This window comes from Apium graveolens, chromosome 6 (genome assembly GCF_009905375.1).
Source record: "Apium graveolens cultivar Ventura chromosome 6, ASM990537v1, whole genome shotgun sequence".
Taxonomy (NCBI): Eukaryota; Viridiplantae; Streptophyta; class Magnoliopsida; order Apiales; family Apiaceae; genus Apium; species Apium graveolens.
Genome location: NC_133652.1, coordinates 28,802,611 through 28,814,813, shown reverse-complemented (window position 1 = coordinate 28,814,813; position 12,203 = coordinate 28,802,611). Strand labels below are relative to the sequence as shown.

Below are 12,203 nucleotides of genomic sequence, written 5' to 3'. Positions count from 1 at the left end.
TAAGTGATTAAAAAATTAATAATTAATAATTTAAAGTTAATTTATAATTTTTAAAATAAATAAAAATAAAATATTACTATTTTGTATTAATTAAAAATAAGCATAACTTATTTAAAATTAAATATGATATTTAAGATATATGTTTTAAGATTGTATTTAACTTTATAAGTAATGAAATAATGAAATTTATTTTGATACCTCATACCCCTCTCTCAAACCCACCTACCCCCTTAGGATATCAAATCTGATTCCAGACGGGTATAAGGAATGGGTATCAGATTTTAAAAACAGTTAGCCAAACACCAGGTATGGGTTTGGAATGAACGAAACCCATACCTGATACCAGAATTTGCCGAACCAAACGACCCTATTCAATTTACAATAGTTATTTTTACTTTATACATGCTCCTTTTGGTTGATCATTCTGCAGGCTGGTAGATTTAATCATTTGTTCCCGCACCCTTTTTGTATTAAGACAGTTCATCATATGCTAACTAAACGTTACTGTAGGAAATGCCAACATCTTATTTTATCTATGAGCTAGTCCAGTCCAGTAGTTGACGTCTAGTCCAGTTAGGGTGCACATGTTAGCACATTGTCCTAGTTTGATTATAGTAGAAATAAATGTGTAGCTGTATTAGTATTGCTGTGGTCCTGTGTAGCCGTTATTTTTGTCATGGTCGAGCATCACTCCAAAAGGGAGACAACTGTATCAGGACAGGGTTAAGGGTCTGTATAAGAAAAAGAAAAAAACATTATGAAAGGGGGCATGAAAAAATGAATGAATGAAAACCATTTCTCTGCAAACACTATTTTATGTTTAGTTTACTTTGTACTCATGTACAGGTACAAAATATATTGTTAGAGCTACTCATTCTTCTTGTGATTCTGCTGTCAAGTCAGGGATGCCAGCTCAGTAGAAAGATAACTCAATATGATGATTCAACAAGATACAACAGCTCAACAAAGTTGTCAGGAGTTTGTTAGTCTGTTAGGATCTATATATACTTTGTTGTAGCTTTTCTGAAATGTAACAAAAATAATTTTATCTCTCAATTGAAATAGATTCTAATTCCTATCATGGTATCAGAGCTTTATGCTTAAGTTGTTCATGGAGACTTCATCTTCTCCGTAAATCTATGGTCGTAAGACATCTTCTCTTCAGATTACTCTAATTTCATCAATTAATTCATATTTTCCGCAAATTTCATCATGACTTCTGCGTTGTATTCATCAGCTGCTACTGGTTTAACATCGTCATTTTCGACTACGAGTGTGGATGTTAATCATCCATACTATCTGCATCCTTCAAATAATCCAGGAATGCAGATTATAGCTATGAATCTCAGTGATAATAATTACAATTAATGGTGCAGATCTATGGAAATTGCACTTTCGTGTTCGTGGATGGATCGTATCAAACCAACAGAAAATTCTCCACTACTTGTCCACTGGACTCGTTGCAATAATATGGTAATTTCATGGATTCTTAACTCCATTTCAATTGAAATTCAAAATATTGTTGTTTACATGAAAATTGTGTTTGATATTTGGAAAGATCTAGCAATTCGTTATTCTCAAAGTAATGTTCCTAGATTATTTCAACTTCGATCTGAGATCTCTCATTTGACTCAAAGAAATCAATCAATTGCTAGTTATTTCTCTAAGTTTCATGCTATTCATGATGAATTGAACCGTATGAGTACTAGACCTAGGTGTACCTGTACGTTATGCACCTGTTCTGTTGATAGTACACTGGAGCTTTATAAACAAGATATTCAATTGGCACAATTTCTAATGGGATTGAATGAGTAGTTTACTGGAATTCGAGGTCAAATTTTGCTTATAGAACCATTACTTCCTTAAGTCGGTGTTATTCATTACTTTTGCAAGAAGAGAATCAGCGTTCACTTGCTTCAGCTACCCCAAATATTCCATCTGAATCTCTAGCTATGTCTTTTAAGGCTTCTGGCAATAAGTTCAGTGCGACTAAAGGTATACGAAGGACTCAGGAAAACAACGATCAATTCGTCTGTGATTTTTGTCACATGTCAGGTCATACCAGAGATCGATGCTACTGTATTCATGGTTTTCCTTCCTGGCACAAATTATTTGGTAAATATAAACCCAAACCTCGTCTCAATTGTCACTTGGTCCATCAGAAAATGCAGCAAGGGTTGGTTGCAACTCAGCACATTGCTTCTTTAGATCAACTAGCTGATCTGTTCACTAAGGCTTTAGGCTCTTCTTAGTTGCACTATCTTCTTTCCAAGTTAGGAGTTTGTGACTTCTCTTCGACTCCTCACTTGCAGGGGGATGTTAGGGCTACTCATTCTTCTTGTGATTCTCCTGTCAAGTCAGGGATGCCAGCTCAGCAGAAGGATAACTCAATATGATAATTCAGCAAGATACAACAGCTCAACAATAGTTCAGCAAAGTTGTCAGGAGTTTGTTAGTCTATTAGGATCTATATATATACTCTGTTGTAGCTTCTCTGAAATGTAACAAAAACAATTTTATCTCTCAATTGAAATAGATTCTAATTTCTACCATATATGTTGGAGATCATGGATATCAATTGTTTAGTTAGTGGTGATTATCAACTAGAAATTTTCTTTCCCATATCAATTTTAAATTGATAACTTTTTACATGATAAGACCACAACTGCAAGTGCTCTTGACTTGGAACTGAGAATGTGGTAGAAGTATCTTTTGGCATGCTACCGAACATCTGGATCACGATCGTGAAATCACTCCGACTATACACTATCCAAAATTTTGATGAAGTATTATTTTTACATGATGGGAAGATGGTCGATCAAGGTATTCATTCCACTCCCGTAGAAAATGAGGGTAGTTCATACCAAAAATCAAAGCGCAGCAGCAACAACAAATGTACCAACATAAATTAAATGAAAGACTTGGTTGAAAGTTTGTCTGAAGTAAGTCTATTTTTTTTGTACTACCCGCACTCTTTCTCAATTTATGTAGATGATTGGAATAAGAATAAGTTAGATGTAAATTCACACATAATTGAATTTCCATTCATATTACTGTATTTAGGGGGTGCACATGAGTTGACCAAACCGACCCAACCCGATTCTATTTTTGACCGATTAAACCGAACCGTTACAATCCGATATTAAGTTGGGTTAAAAATACGTCAACCCGACTTTAATGGATTGGGTATGTGTTTTAAGTTATTTTTAACCAATCTAACCCAACCCAATTTTTTAATTTATCCATATAAATATATATTATGTACATCTCTATTCTATACATCTTATATTAATATGTTGTTCAATTTCAAACTAAATTTGTTGCATATCAACTATAGTCAATTAGATAATTTATTTTTCATACATTATTAGAGATCCTTTGTACTTTTTTGTGTTTAAAACATATTTTACTGCGAATAAGCCTTAGAGTGTAATGTAGAGTAATGCTATGTATCCCGAAATATTTCTAGAAAAATGTTGTGAAATGAAACGTAACATGATCTTGTTTGCGGATTCGTATGTCTCCGCAAATAGTCTCATATCATAAATATATTTTTAATCAATTATTTATTTTAAATGACTTTTAACAAACTGTCCAACCCAACCCAAACTAAACCAAACCGATGAATAAAGGGTAGGGATGGGTTGCATTTTTATTTTTTATGGATGAGGTTGTGAATTTTCAAACTGATTTAATTGGATCGGGTTGCTATAATGGCTCTAACCCGTCCAACCCGACCCATATGCCGACCCATGTGCACCCTAACTATATTAGTAAATGGTAGTAGATGGAGTCACACCTTGTAGGGGTGTATGCGGTTAGGTTTGGTGCTGTTTGGAGGTCAAAATTGTACCAAATCACATATAGCGGTTTTCTTAAATCTCCAACCTCGGTCACATTTACGGTTGCAGTTAATCATGACTTTTTGAACCGCGCGATTGTGGTTGGTGCGTATCGACTTGCGGTTCAACTATCGACTTGTATGATAAATGACAAATAAAAATAGTTCATTACAAATATACTTATCAAATCTTAGAAATTTGTAAAAATAAAATGTACTACATGAGTACAAGTGATTACTGCAAATTATAAATGGTTGTTTCTGCATTTGATGATATATATTATATTCCAAAGACCCAAACTCTTTATCTTTTAATTCTTATATATGGTTGTTTCTACGTTTGATGATATATATTATATATAATATAATATATTATATATATAACGGTTTGCGGTTGTGGTTCGACTTTTGCGATTATTTAAAATTCAAATCCGCAGTCTATCCACAAATATACTGTTCCTATAATTTCAATTCGCATTCGATCCGCATTGTGCGGTTATCCGCAAAGAGCGGTGCGATTGCGAGCGGTACGAGCGATTTGTGCGATTAAGCAGATTACATGTACAACCCTTGTACATTGGCATATTTTGTGCAGTGATTATCACTGCTTGCATTCAATGTGTTTTTTATATTATGCCACAATTTCGTATGATCTTTTCAACCCTTGACGCATTATGCGTCAAGTCCGGCATTTTAACCTCACAGGTTAAATATGCAATGTTTGGATTCAAGTAACAGATTCTCTTTTATCATATTAGGAGAAAATATGAAGCTTAATGTTCTTAATATGCTCACTAGACGTTAATGTTGGAAATGCCAACATCTTATTTAAGAAGGAAGAGTCCTAGGCTTTGTGAAGAATATGGATTCTGAATGAAGGCTTATCTTGAAGAGCTAACACGGAAATTTTAAGTGATGATATGTACTTATGGTTTTCAAGTCAAGACCGTGAACACTTCTGATTATGAACGCTAATAGTTAGAAATGTAGTGAAATTAGTAGCGTTCTATAAATATATACATGCATAATATGTTAGAAATAATGGGTATAAGTCCCATATTAGTAATTCATATTTTGAGCATTATCACTAGAAGATGTGTGAGATATGATGATATTCTCTTAATAATGGAAATTATTATTTTCCGCTAAAATTTGGCTCAAAAATATATGGCATAAATTAATTTGATTTTGTTTCAGATTAATTAATATGGTGTATGTTTTGATATATTTAATCTGATTTTGTTTCAGATTATTTATGGAATAGAGTAGCTTGCAAGCATTACACCGATTCCATAATTAATGATATTTAATTATGGAAAAGAGTAGTGCACAAGTCTTTCTACACCTATATAAACACCTCTAGGGTGTTAGGGTTAGATACACCAAAAACACATTCGCCTCTAAACAGAAAACCCTACCTCTCTCTCCTCCGGTGATAATTTCTTGCTCTGTTTCAAGCTCACTGAGAGTGTTGTTCTACATCATTGCAATCCATTTTATCCTGGGAGGCTTTTCACTCACACACGACGGTGAGGGCTAATAAGCTTTAAGGAGACAGTTCTGCACTGGACTCGGATTATATCCTTCTCTCCTATTTTTCTGTTACTTTGTTTGTTCATTTTGTTTACACACACATACATATATTGGTTTGTTTCTGCACAGATCGTACAACAATCTTAAAGCTTATTAATTTGTTTAATCTGTGACTGACAAATCTGTCTTGCGTGTTTTTGTTAACAGACTAATGGAGAACGTGAACAATATGACTGGTAACGATGTGGTTGATCCCAACACACAGATTATAACATCTAATGGGGATCACCAACTGCCACTAAACCCTAATGCACATGTACTGGTACCTGATGGGGGTCAGCCGCCGTTTGGACATGCGCCTTCGGGACATGTTCCTTGGGGAAGAACGCCTTGGGGACATACTATCGTTGGATAGTTCCAGGTGCCTCTTGGACAGAATACTGGTGTACGGACACCTGTTACGACTGTCCCACCTGTTGCGCCTACGCATCCTGTAGCGCCTACTCATCCTTCTGTGCCTGCTGCACACGCTGAGAAACCTGAGAAGTTCAATGGATCAAACTTCAAGTGTTGACAGCAAAAGATGTTGTTTTATCTGAGCACTCTAAACCTTGATCGATATCTCAAGGAGGAAGCACCATTGCTCACTGCTGAGAGTGATATGCAGACTGTGTATGATGCGGATGCCTGGAAGCATGCCGACTATATATGTCGGAACTATGTGCTAAAATGTTTGGCTGATTCATTGTATAACGTATACTGCTCGAAAACAACAGCTAAGTCTTATGGCAATCACTTACCCATAAGTATAAAACTGAGGACGCTGGGGCAAAGAAGTGGATTGTTGGTCGCTTTCTTGATTACAAGATGGCGGATTCTAAGACTGTGGTCAGTCAGGTGCAAGAACTACAAGTGATCATCCATGATATCCATGTTGAGGGGATGGTCATAAGTGAGTCCTTCCAAGTTGCTGTTGTGATTGAAAAGTTGCCGTCTAGTTGGAAAGATTTTAAGAACTACCTTAAACACAAGCGTAGGGAGATGTCTATGGAGGATCTTATCGTTAGACTTCGTATCAAAGAAGACAACAGAGGATCCGAGAGGAAAACTAATGTTTCCACTAAAAAGGCAAATGTGGTGGAGCACCAAAGCTCCAAGCCCAAGAAGAATAATTTTGGAAAAGGGGGAAAGCTGGCACCCAAAGGAGGAATTTCGAAGTCGTCGAAGTTTCAAGGAAAATGCTTCAACTGTGATAAAATGGGGCATAGGTCTGCCGATCGCTAGAAGCCCAAGAAGCTCAACAAGAAGAAGGAAGCAAACATGATTGATAATGTGTCCAAGGAGATAGGTGATATGGACCTATGTGTTACAATCTCTGAAGTAAACCTCGTTGGCTCAAATCCAAGGGAATGGTGGATTGACACTGGAGCTACAAGGCATGTTTGCTCGGACAAGGCGATTTTCTCTAGCCTCAAAGTTTCTAATGCTAGTGAGAAGATATACATGGGGAACTCTTCAACTTCTACGATTGATGGAGAAGGCACGGTGATTCTGAAGATAACCTCTGGAAAGAATCTGACTTTGAAGAATGTACTTTTTGTGCCTGATATTCGCAAGTCCCGGTGTCTGGTTCTATGTTGAATAAGCATGGCTTTCGCATTATAATAGAGTCAGATAAAGTTGTTTTGCCTAAGAGTGGTATGTTTATAGGTAAGGGTTATGTAACTGATGGGCTTTTCAAGCTCAATGTTGTGTCCATTAAGGACGATAATGAAATGAAAAATTCTTCTGCTTACTTGCTTGAGTCTCCTAATTTATGGCATGCTATATTAGGACGTGTTAATTACGATACTTTATGAAGGTTAAGTGTAAAAGAATATATACCAAAATTAACAATTGATTTAAAACATAAGTGTCATACTTGTGTTGAGGCAAAATTAACGAGATCATCATTTAAACGTGTGGAAAGAAACACCAAAGTGCTAAACCTAATACATAGCAATATATGTGATTTAAAATTCGCTCCAACAAGAGGAGGAAACAAGTATTTTATTACATTCATAGATGACTATACAAAATACTGCTATATATATTTGTTGAAAAGCAAAGACGAAGCTATAGATAAATTTAAAATCTATAAGGAAGAAGTTGAGACACAACAATCTGAGAAAATCAAAACAATATGAAGTGATCGTGGAGGTGAATATGTTGAACCCTTTGGGGAATTCTGTTCACAACATGGTATAATCCATGAGGTCACTGCACCATACTCCCCTTAGTCAAATGGTGTGGCTGAGACGAAGAGTCGCACTCTTAAAGAGATGATGAATGTGATGTTGTTAAGCTCTAGACTTCCACAGTCGATGTGGGGGGAAGCCATCTTAAGCGCAAATAATATCTTAAATATTACGATGCACAAGAATAAGGATGTAAGTCCTTATGAATTATAGAAGAAGAAGAAGAAACCAAGTTATCAACACTTGAAAGTGTGGGGGTGCCTTGCAAATGTACTAATCCCGACACCATAAAAAGGTGAAGATTAGTCCAAAGACTGTGGATTGTATCTTCATCGGATATCCTCCACATAGCACAGCATATCGGAATCTTGTTCATGAATCTAAGATTCCTGATATTCAAAAGAATACCATTATGGAATCAATGAACGCCTCATTCTTTGACACAATGTTTCCATGTAATCCAAGAAACGAACAACCTATGATGTCTAAACGAACTCATGAGTCTATAGATGATAATAATAAGAGTGAAGAGAGTGAAGAAATGTGGGGGTTGTGAGAAGGATCAAAAGACAACATACAGAGAAATCCTAAGGGTCTGATTTTATGACCTATTTGCTCGAAGAAGGTGATCCAAAAATCTATAAGGAAGCGGTTACCTCACCGGATGGGCCTATATGGAAAGAGGCCATCAAGAATGAAGTTGATTCGATTATGCAGAATCATACTTGGGAATTAGTAGATTTTCCAACCGTTTGTAAACCATTAGGTAGCAAATGGGTTTTCAGGAAAAAGTTGAAAACCGATTGCACTATCGATAAGTATAAGGCCAAACTTGTAATCAAAGGATACAAGCAATAGAAAGGCCTTGATTACTTTGATACATATTCTCCTGTAACGAGAATAACATCCATAAGGATGATGTTTGCTATCCCTGCAATGTGAAATCTAACAGTACATCAGATAGATGTGAAAACAGCCTTTCTAAATGGGGATATAGATGAGGAAATCTATATGGAACAACCTGAAGGGTTTGTTGTCCCTGGACAAGAGAGAAAAGTTTGTAAATTAGTGAAATCACTATATGGTCTAAAGCAAGCGCCTATGAAATGGCATGAAAATCTGATGAGATCGTGCTGGCAAATGGCTTCAAAATCAATGAATGTGATAGTTGTGTCTATTACAAGGAAAACGAGAAAAGCTATGTTAAGGAAAATGACAGCGGTTATATCATGATGACATTTTATGTAGATGATCTACTTATTGCCGGAAGCAATGATAAAGTGATCAAATCTACTAAGGACATGTTAAAATCAAGATTGGACATGAAAGACATGTGACTAGCAAATGTTATTCTAGGAATTCAAATTTCTAGAACATCAGAGGGTCTCACACTAAGTCAAACTCATTACGTTGACAAGATCCTAGAAAAGTTTCTTAAGGATGACTTTGAGAAAGCCAGGACACCTGTGGATATGACTTTACATCTATCCAAGAATAAAGGTGTAGAAGTCTCCCAACTGGAATACTCGAGAATAATCGGAAGTCTGATGTACCTTATGAGTTGTACAAGACCAGACATTGCATACTCAATTAGCATGTTGAGTAGATTTATGAGTAATCCGGGAGCTGATCACTGGAAAACAATCATAAGAGTACTGAGGTATTTGAGGGGAACTCAAGACTATGGACTACACTATGGTAGATATCCAGCAATTTTAGAGGGATATACTGATACAAACTGGATATCTAGCTAGAAGGCACTAAAGTCTACGAGTGGCTACATATTTACATTAGCCGGAGCGGAAATATCATGGAAATCCTCCAAGCAAACGGTGATAACTCATTCCACGATGGAAGCTGAGTTCGTGGCACTAGATAAATGCACTGGAGAGGCTGAATATCTATGCTAGTTTCTGGAGGATATTCTAAGATGGCCAAAGCCTGTGACTGTAATAGGGATACATTGTGATAGTCAATCCGCTATTGGCAGAGCATAGAGCACGATGTATAGTGGAAAGTCCCGTCATATGTGACGATGACATAGTTCCATTAGACAATTAATCTCAATCGGAATTATTACCATTGATTATATATCGTCAAAGGATAATATCGCGGATCCGCTAACCAAAGGATTATTAAGAGAAGTGTTTGAAAATCATCGAGAGAGGTGGGCCTTAAGACTATTGCTTAACGGCATCATGATGGACACTCAACCATTACTGACTGGAGATCCTAAGAACTTGGTTCAATGGGACAACTAAACCATGATGACTAAATCACTGTGGGGGTAACCCCTGGCCTGTCCCTATGATGAGAAACAGTGAGACCCGTAAAGTACGAGGTTAAACTTCTGAGATTTTAATGATCTTTCGGTGAATACATGGAGTTCAAAATGTTGAATGCATGGAATTCAGTTGAGTAAATGTGGGTTACTCTATAAGATAAAGATCACCAATATGGGAGAGAAGTGGGGCCGCTTTAAAGGAGAATTGCGAGGCACAATTCCTTAGAAACTCTTGCAGAACCAGGACGATGTTCCATGGCCAAAATGGATATGCCCATGAGAGCTGAACGAGTCAGAAAAAATATAGTGATAAGTATATCATCATCGTTTACACAAACGGTTGAACAGTTCAAGGACAAGCACGTCTACTATCTACCAGTAAAGTCGGTATGCTTACTCGAGCGAAGGTTCAATGAGCATTCTCTACCTATCGTATGCTATATCTGATCGAAGAAATTATCACCAAGTCAAACCTTGTGTCTGTATGTCTGGTGTGTGCTACTAAGATCACCAATCTCACCCATGTGGGGGATTGTTGGAAAATATGGGTATAAGTCCCATATTGGTAAGTCATATTTTGAGCATTATGACTAAAAGAAGTGTGAAATATGATGATATCTATACTATACTATAATAGCCGGAATAGACTATAATTTGGTTCAATGGTAAATGCCTAATTTAGTTATTTTTTAAAAATAAATAAATATATTAAAAAACAATGTTATTCACAGAAAATACACACAACCTACTAACCTAGCGAACTACAATCACTCGTCACAAAAGAATGTCATTACACGGACTCTCCAATTCACTCTCCCATCGGTCTCCCAAGCGGCGTGATTGCTGCTTCAAAACACAATTTCTTTATTCTCAGACTCCACTTCTTCCCTGCAATCAATCTCTTCATAATGGTATATTACCTTTTCTTTATATTATTTGTATGCCTTTCCTATTTTCTTGATACCGTGGTTTATTGAATCTTTCTCAATCAATTGCACTCTTCCTTTTGCTGCTTTAATTCTATCGACCTCACTATATCCACTCTATTCTGGGTAACCCAATGTTTATGATTTTAATTAGGTTCAAATTACAAAATCATGTATTATAGTTCCTATTTGATTTGTATCAATAGTTTCTTTGTTTAGTTTCTATTAAGATGGGTTTTTTTATAAAGGAAGAAGTTAATGATATTAGTAGTAATCATTTTTTTGCAACACCTGATCAGGTCATGTTCCAGAATTTAGTTTCCAGATTTTCCCTCTGCATTACTTCAGCTGCTCTGAGTGTAGAAAAATGCTATAATTAAGAACATGATGTCCCATTAATATTGTATGTTTCTTTAGTTTGCTATTTCGTGCTCTTCATTCGTGTATTATAATTTTATAGAATCTCATAAGTTATAATACATATGTAAATGCGAATTTTGTAAGCAAAGTTTGAAATATGTTTTGTATTATCTTATATAACTGATTTTCGAGCAAGTATAATCATATGTAGAGAGGGGAAACCATGCTCCTATAGGCCGGGAGATAGAAGGATCATCATCCTCCCTACCTGTTGTATAAAGGAGCAAGAGAAATGGACCACGTGTTAGTCAGAAGCCTTTGCGAGTACAACACTCCCAACAGTCATCTTGTCTTCACCATATATCATTTCTTCATAGACTACATAGGAGCACAATGCTAATAAACAAGCCATTAGCCTTCAACAATCAAGAATTGTGAGTTAGTATTTAAATTATCATGTACTTATAATTATGTAGTTTCGTTGTAGATTTTGTTTATAAATATTATGCTAGAAATTTTGGTCAATTGGATAATACTGTGAAGTTCTCAAGAATCATCTTTCTTATATTCAATCTCCAAAAGTTAAACCTTCCGTCAATATTATTATTGCTGTAATGTTTTTATTAATTAAGACCTATAGAATAGCGTCCATTAAATATGAATTAATAAACTTGTATGTATATATCAAATACAATATTATTTATTAGTATCGTCAAGCTGCAAAAAAATGAAAAACTAATTGTTAGTTCTGATTTGCATGTCCTCCTATTATTTAACATTACCCAAGTTAAGGTATACGACATAAAATGCAATTCCACTCTTTTTGTTTATATTATATATATTTTTGGTATCATATCTCATGTATTTAAATCTCAAATGAATCTTCTTATGTATTTGAGCATGACTAGGATAATGTTAATGACTTGAGGCTTGACATGGCTATGCTTCATCATATGATGAACAACATGGAAATGATGTTGGAAGATATGCAACTTGAGTTGCAGCGTTCATTCAGGCATGAG

General features: G+C 35.8%; 1 long non-coding RNA gene across 1 annotated transcript; it reads left to right on the top strand.

Annotated features, from left to right (window-relative positions):
- Positions 1–793: 793 nt before the first annotated feature.
- LOC141663985 (uncharacterized) lies at positions 794–2,501 on the top strand. Its single transcript, XR_012551768.1, has 3 exons — positions 794–1,142; positions 1,377–1,473; positions 2,313–2,501. It is a non-coding gene; the product is annotated as an uncharacterized LOC141663985 (long non-coding RNA).
- The last annotated feature ends 9,702 nt before the right edge of the window (positions 2,502–12,203 follow it).